The following is a 7581-nucleotide window of genomic DNA, read 5'->3' on the forward strand; positions in this document are numbered from 1 at the left end:
CATTCTCGCACGGGCAAATGAACCATCTCTTGTGTTGTGTGTGCGCGGAATGGAGCGATTCCTTTGTCCCACTTGAACCGTGCGCGAGCCGCTTCCACTAAATGTATTCCAAAAAAAAAAAATCTATGATAATCTCTCAGTTAAATTTTATTTGCTTTTGAACATTTACTGCCTCTGCTTGGTCAGTCAGGTCGGAGTTTCACACACCGAATGACCGCTTTTCCCGCTCCGCAGGCGCAGTGCAGCGACCGCGTCACGACCACAGGAATTGGATCCCATTTGGGCGCGGAATGTGTGCACCCCGGGTACCCGTTCCGGTCTATTGTTTCTCCGGAGAAAGATTTTGCGGTGAACGAGAAGTTAGGCCGATTCGTTCGAGTTTTTGGGTGGTGCAACACTATCGGGTGAATCGGAAACTCGAGTAGGGTTTCGAGATCGTTGAAATTCGTTTGATTTATTTATGATGTTCAGCTCACGCGGGAAGCTTAAATTCGCTCAAGGTGGTTAACGATTAGCTATCTCAATTCTTTTCCCGTTTTTCGGCTTCACACTCGCCGGGTCCATTTAATTTCATAGCGAAACGAGCCACGTTTGCAGGTTCAGTGGTCCGTATTTTTGTTCGTTGGACTGATTGAGACCGAATTCAATTGAGGATTATTTCTTCGAAACCCACACAGAAATGTACTAGGCTGTGGTCTCGGCTGACTAATTAGCGAGACTTTGATTCCGATTGGACTTTTTTGCTTGGCTTAGCATGAAGAAGATTCCTCCGTAAGCTTAAGGCCGTCCTCACCGCTAGAGCTTCTCCTCCCACCCTGAGCCCCAACTATGTGAGGTGAGTAATTTTTAGTGTTTTCTAGCAGTTGATGATGTGGATCCGCAGTTTTATGGTGTCTAACAATTGTAATCGGCATTAATGAAAACAGTGAATCCTCACCGGTTCTATGATTTGTGCGGTGATTGAAATGGCATTTTTAAAAGGAAAACGATTCAATTGATGTTTGTTCAGAGATGCGAGACGGTTCATGCAAGCAGAAAATGAATTTATTACACTGCGAAAGGGCCTTTGAACTCTCGTCGTTCGTTGTTTTGGTTTTTCGGTCGGTCCGTGATCGGTTCCACTTGGTTCAGTTCCGTTGAATTTCAAGGGAAAAGAGTATGTTTGTGAACCAATAATTCGGATAAAGTTTCCGCATGGTCGCTGGAAATGAGTCAGTGACTGCCGAAGATACTCGCAGCGCTTTTTGGGCTTTTAACCGAATCATCAGCGTTCAATTATTTTATCTTTTTATTTCAGGTCAGAAACACCATTAGTACTAATCATAAGTTAGATTATAAAAAAAACAATACGTTAATCGTATTTCAACATTGGTTAGATGAAAGAGATACTTACACAACATTTTTTTTTCTTTCTTTATTAAAAGATTTTCAGTCAAAGGCTGGTTCATCTCTAAAACCTTTTGTATATTTATTTTCATTCGAAGAAAAAAAAATAGACACGCATTTTTTGATTCGTACTTGGGTCCTGAATAAGGACGGTCCGGAAATTCGCTTCTTTCCTTTTTTGCCTAAAACACAATTTTGGAAACTTCTCCTTTTCGATTTTCGATCTTTTACCCGCAAATGATTTTTTTTTAACACGATGAGCCCCGCATCGGTCCCTAGTTGACTGATACTACTCTTTTTGTAAGGAGAGCGTTGATCACTGAGACTAACTGTTAGAGTAGTGCGGGGCAAAGGTGCGCAATTGTATTGTACTTCTGAGGTAACTTGTAACAAAAATAAGTGCTTTAGCATTACCAGCGGAAGAAGCATCATTATCAGAGTTTGTGGGCACCATCCAGCGGGAAGGAGGGGGGTACTATATGATCTTTTATGGGTGGAGATGAGTGGGTGTTATGGTCGAACATACCAAGTGAAAATTTTTGGCAGGGATAAAACTGACAATATAAGATATCTGAAAATGTCCAACATTTGAAACAGAATTCTTTTTATTAACAAACTAGTTGACCCGACGAACTTCGTCCCACCCACAATTGATATATTGATATAAATAATTTCGAACACTCAAGTTCCCACAGAAATTATTTTTATGTACGTAATCTATACGGGGGTCTCCGTAGCCACATTGGTTGCGCGTTCGCTTAGTAAGCAATCGATCGTGAGTTCAAAACTCAGGGCCCTCATTGACCATCTTTGTGTTGTTACAGAATAGCTACGTCCACGCAACAATCATCAGCGATGGAGATCGATCCACGGTCGAAATAAGATCGATTCATCCATACAACTGCTCTGCTCTGCCAGACACATCGGGCTGCTGTTCTATAAATAACTCAACAATGATGATCAATCAGCTGTCTCCGCTGTCCGTTGGTCCAACTGGATAATGGAAGAACAGATAGAATACTCTTACGCCTAAATGGCTACTGTGTGAATGTACCATATGTAATGGTATAGAAGGAATACTGGCAAATGACAACTGTGTAATGTGCTAATTATAGATATGATAACCATGTGACATGTACACGATTAAAATTCGGCTCTGTTATATCTAAAAATTCTAATGAGCCTTAAATAAATAAATGGGATAAAAAAAACATAATCTATACTCGCGGTATATAATTTGTTTTTTTACATATAAACCTGATGCAGACTAAGACGCATCAATCCTGATACTGACTGTTTAAATCCGTTGCTCCGTTCTTCATTTAAATCGTGAGGAACGGACACTAAATCATTTTTATTAATATAGATCAAGTATACAAATACGTAGTTAACTTCACTTGATTTCAATGAGTTTTGTTGAGAAAAAAAAAACAATATTTATTTGAAGTTCATTGTGAAAACATAAACATAAACGAAACATAACCGTTATTGAATTGAATGCATGGTGAAAATAAAAACTTTTTTCATTTGAAATCCATTTTGAATTATTTTTAAGCAATCGTTTATTTTTCTTCCTCATCTTGGATTTCGGTTCTGAGGATTCCGACGATTTGCCTTGGAGCGCTATTTCTTCGTTGCGCTGTTGTGGGATTCGAATAGACAGACGATGGTTCCTCATAAAGCTAGAAGCCCAATCTCTTCCTGCCAGTTTGGCAACTTTGTTGAATTCGTGCTGGAAGTTGTTGGCTTCCGTAAAATCAAACGCCAGACGACGTAAATCTTTGAGAATCATACCATAGATAGCATTGTCCAGTGCTCTGCAGTGGTCCGTCAGATCCTCAGACTACTTACTCGTAAATACCTATCTGAACCGCCCTAGGTGCTCGCTGACACTTCCTAGCAGAAGTAGAAATGTCAATAAAAGAAGATTCGAATCTAAAATCACTTTCTGATATGAGCCTCTTCCTCAGAGCTGATTCAGAAATATCGAGGTCTGCCTTATTCCGACGCATCGAGACTACCTTCCCAAACCTCTGTCGGGCCGTTTGAGCATTTCTGGAGTGCATTACTCCAAATCAGTTTTCTTCTTGTGGGTCCCGTTAAAAATTTGGTTGAAAACTTTTTTTTCTCAGAACAAAAATCTGGTGCGAACTTTTGCCCCACAGCCATTGCGCACCTTTGCCCCACAAGCAATTTTTAAACTAATAGAATTTAAAAAAAAAGCTCTTGAACTTTTTCTCAAAAACGAATACGCACTATTATCTACTATAGAATGAAAGTTTCCTTGACGGTGTAGTTTTGAACTTTTAGTTATTTTAGGTGAGTTGATCGTCATCTGTAAAACTGAAAAAAATAGATCAAAACATCGCAAAACACTTTTTACCTCATAATTTTTTGCCACTTTCATGAATATTTGAGCTGATGGTGTAATAATGTATTAAATGAATACACTGTTGTCGAAATTTTTTGCTCGTTTGCTTCAAAAAGGCCAATGCGCACCTTTGCCCCGCACTACAAAGTAAGAAATTTAGAAAAATGTATGCTTTGTCTCCACGTTTGTTACAAAATGTGACTAAGGTAAATTATGTTCGTTTGTCTGATGTTGGGTGTTTTCACGCAACTAAGAATTACAAATCGATTTTCAGGACGAGTTTGTGTTTGTTGTCTCTAGTTGCCAATAAGGCATTAATTTTTTTTTGTTTTTGTAAATTATGATTATGGTTTGTGCACCTCTGATCATGGTTTGTCCGGTTTTAGAAATCACTATTTTTGAATGAAAAAATTCGAATATTGACTTAGATATTGCATTTCTCATTGCTTGAGTTTACTGTCATCATATTCATTTCAAAACGAAACTGATATTGAGTAAGCGTTCTTGATGCGGGCTGAATGGAAAGTGCAGTTGAGTGAACTTAACACACTGTTGTTAAAAAAATTAACTAGACTCTAAACTCTTACATTTAGGCGAAACGTTAAAAACTATTCTAGGTATCCGAGGTGTCAAGACTAAAGAGACTATAGCTGTTTGTATCTTTTTTACAAATCTCAGATTTTTTACACAAAATATATTTTTTTTTTAAATTTTATTTTGAATATTTTTTTTCATTTGAGATATACATTTTTCCCCAATTTAATATGAATTTCGATGAAAAATTTAAACTAACGAGACTGGTTTTCGATCTTTATTCAACAATAGAAATGTGTTTGAATGAACTTTTTCGAAAAAAATTGGAAAGTGTGCAGAAAAAGTCTAATTTTAGGTTTTTTTTATAGAGATGAAACGGATATATCCGGTATCCGGCCTACCCGGCCAATATTTGCTATCCGCCCGGATACCAGATAATAACTCACTATCCAGCCGGATACCGGATATTTGAAAAAAATAATCTTATTAACATTATATAAATTATAACAGAAATAAGGTGTGATTACTGACATGTCAAAATTGTTATTAAACTTGAATTATTATCAACTCATATCATCAATGTTCAAGTTCATAGCTTTCGTTTCGTTTAACAGGTGTTGAAGACGGCAATAAGCTGTTGATTTTAGAAGATTTGTCTCAAAATATTTTTGTATGATAATTTTCATTTTTATTGATTTTTTTGACGTAGGATTACGTCTTTCGGGAACATATTGCGGTACAAAAAAAAAAATCGAAAATCGAGCACATCGTGAAAATTGTCTAATTTCAAACGCTGATTGCTCAGCCATTTCATGATGTATTGATGAAATTTTTGCGTCAATCGATTTCGGTACTCCATAACAATTTTGTATATTGATTAAAATAATATATGTCATGAAATTAACCATCGAACAATTGAAAAATATCAAACCCTATCCTAACGAAAATACCCACTTCTTATTGGTCGAAATTGACGACTCATGCGGCGGTTCCCTAGCAGAGACATCAAAACCAAGCTGCCTGGAGGAAATCGACATTGAAAACACATGAATGTAGGGGGAGCTTCTGGTCCCACCGAAATGTATTCCCTAACAGAGGCATAAAAACCAAGGTGATACGATTAATTATAGCAAATCAAATTTAAATTTGGAACTTTAATGTTGGGTGCTTCGTGAAATTTCATATCAATGACCGATCGTGTATTGTGAAAAATTTAGCACAAGTGTAAGTGTAAAACTGTATATGGTAGCAATTGTGTTCAAAATGAATTGATATATGATATACGGTTTATTTCAATTTTCATAAATTAAAACCAGGTGTGTTCCCGCTCAAGAACGGGTCATTCGGCAGTCTATTTTGTTGTGTGCATTTTCACCCAAGGAAAGTTTATATGGCGAGAAAATTTTAAAAAGTGAATAAAATATTCGAAAAAGTGATTTCCCATATACTCTACATATAACCTCGGGTCTGAAAAGTTTGCATTCAGGTTATGTATTATCCTCTTCTAAGTAGTCAAAACGATCTCTCCAGCATTTGAAGATGTTCTCATACGAAGTAAGTTTGGTGTTTGTGCAGTCTCGTTCTTATCGAACACTTTTTTGAAGCAGGAACATGCGAAAATACATCGAATATATAAAAGCCCAAGGCACTTCTGCACCAAGCTTAACAGATGATGAGTCTGGAAATTAGTGAATGTTTCGTGAATAATGATTTCAATTTGTGGTAAAGTGAGTGTACCCCCTCTCAGACTACCATCCGTGAAGGCTGTTCTAAGTTTGTTCTCAATCCAAATGAAAATAATTGATTGTTGATTGCATGTAATTCTTCATGTTACACGAACGGTATCAGTATTATCTCAATACACTTACAAAAATCTACTATAATATTAATAACTTAAATTAATATTTAATATTATAATAAAATATCCCATTTTTTCAACTAGCTATAATCGCACCTCGGTAAAATCTCATTCATTACGCTATCGCCACTGCGCAAAGCTAAACAGAATATTTGTTCTAAACGAAAAATTTAATATTCGTTCAAAATTTTTATTTTAAAATGTGTATCAAATGAAAGGGCTTGACTAGTAGAATACAAATATTTATGAAAAATGTAAATCCAAGATGGCGGCCACTACAAAATGGTGGATTTCATATTTCCTCAGAACCTCATCAATACGGGTATCAAATAAAAGACTAGTAGAACGCATTTGTTTATGTAAAATGCAAATCCAAAATGGCCGCCACCACAAGATGGCGCCTTATATATTTTTTTCACAACCCCTTCAATATGGGTATTAAATGAAAGGGTTTGACTGGTAGAATACAGTAGATCATGAAAAATCCAAATCCAAGATGACCGCAGTTCCCAAGTAAACAATTACTTTTTAATGGTTCCATTCAGCTTGCCCTGTTTGTACGTATGTTTGAGTGTTTTGTAGCGCTGTCCCATATTAACTCGCTACCGCCCACGTTTTTTATTTATCTGAAAAAACCTACTCCACTTTTATCTCGGATTTCCGATTTTCAACATAAAATACTCCTAGCAGAAAGTATGTGTGATAGATGTAAATATTTTAAAGACGTTCTAGTGGGGGTGAACATTGAAAATAATATCTGAATAATTTGAGAAGAGAATCCGCGAAGCCCGTCTAAAGGCGTTTAAAGGCGTTCCTGTTGAATGATTGATCTGAAATTTGGAACATACTTTTAATTCTACTGTCATTATAAAACTGCGTATTCCATGATCTAAAAAATTCAATTTGGCCGCCGCTAAAAAAATGGCTCAATGGCTTCATTTGGAGAACACACTACACTATGAATAACATAAGTTCGAAAAGGTCGCCGCCACAAAATGGTCGACTATGTATTTTTTGCAATCCCCTTAGTATTGGTATCAAATGAAATGATTTGACTAATAGAATGCAGTATATCATCAAAATATTCTGAAAAAAGATAGGTAAGAAAAAAAAATAAAATAAATTTTTTTTTGAATGGTTTAAATGTAGAGAAGTATACTAATGGTACAGATAATATACTAAAAACTAGAAAATAAAATAAGTAAAAAAACTTTTATAGTTATATGGTTTAATGTACATTTGATACCGATATTGAGGGGATTGCAAAAAATACATAGTCGTTTAGTGGCAGCGACCTTTTTGAATTTATGTGGTTTTTTATGTTGCGTGTTCTCCAAGTCAAATCATTCAGGAATTTTTTAACGACGGTCAAATTGAATTTTTCAAGATCATGGAATACGCAGTTTTATAATGACAGTAGAAATCAATGTAT

At 36.1% G+C, this 7581-nt stretch overlaps 1 non-coding gene across 1 annotated transcript; it reads right to left on the bottom strand.

Annotated features, from left to right (window-relative positions):
• Positions 1-6142: 6142 nt before the first annotated feature.
• Positions 6143-6290, bottom strand: LOC129781009 (U4 spliceosomal RNA). The gene has a single exon (XR_008744057.1). It is a non-coding gene; the product is annotated as a U4 spliceosomal RNA (small nuclear RNA).
• Between the last annotated feature and the right edge of the window lie 1291 nt (positions 6291-7581).

The sequence above is a fragment of the Toxorhynchites rutilus genome, chromosome 3 (genome assembly GCF_029784135.1).
Source record: "Toxorhynchites rutilus septentrionalis strain SRP chromosome 3, ASM2978413v1, whole genome shotgun sequence".
Lineage (NCBI taxonomy): Eukaryota > Metazoa > Arthropoda > Insecta > Diptera > Culicidae > Toxorhynchites > Toxorhynchites rutilus.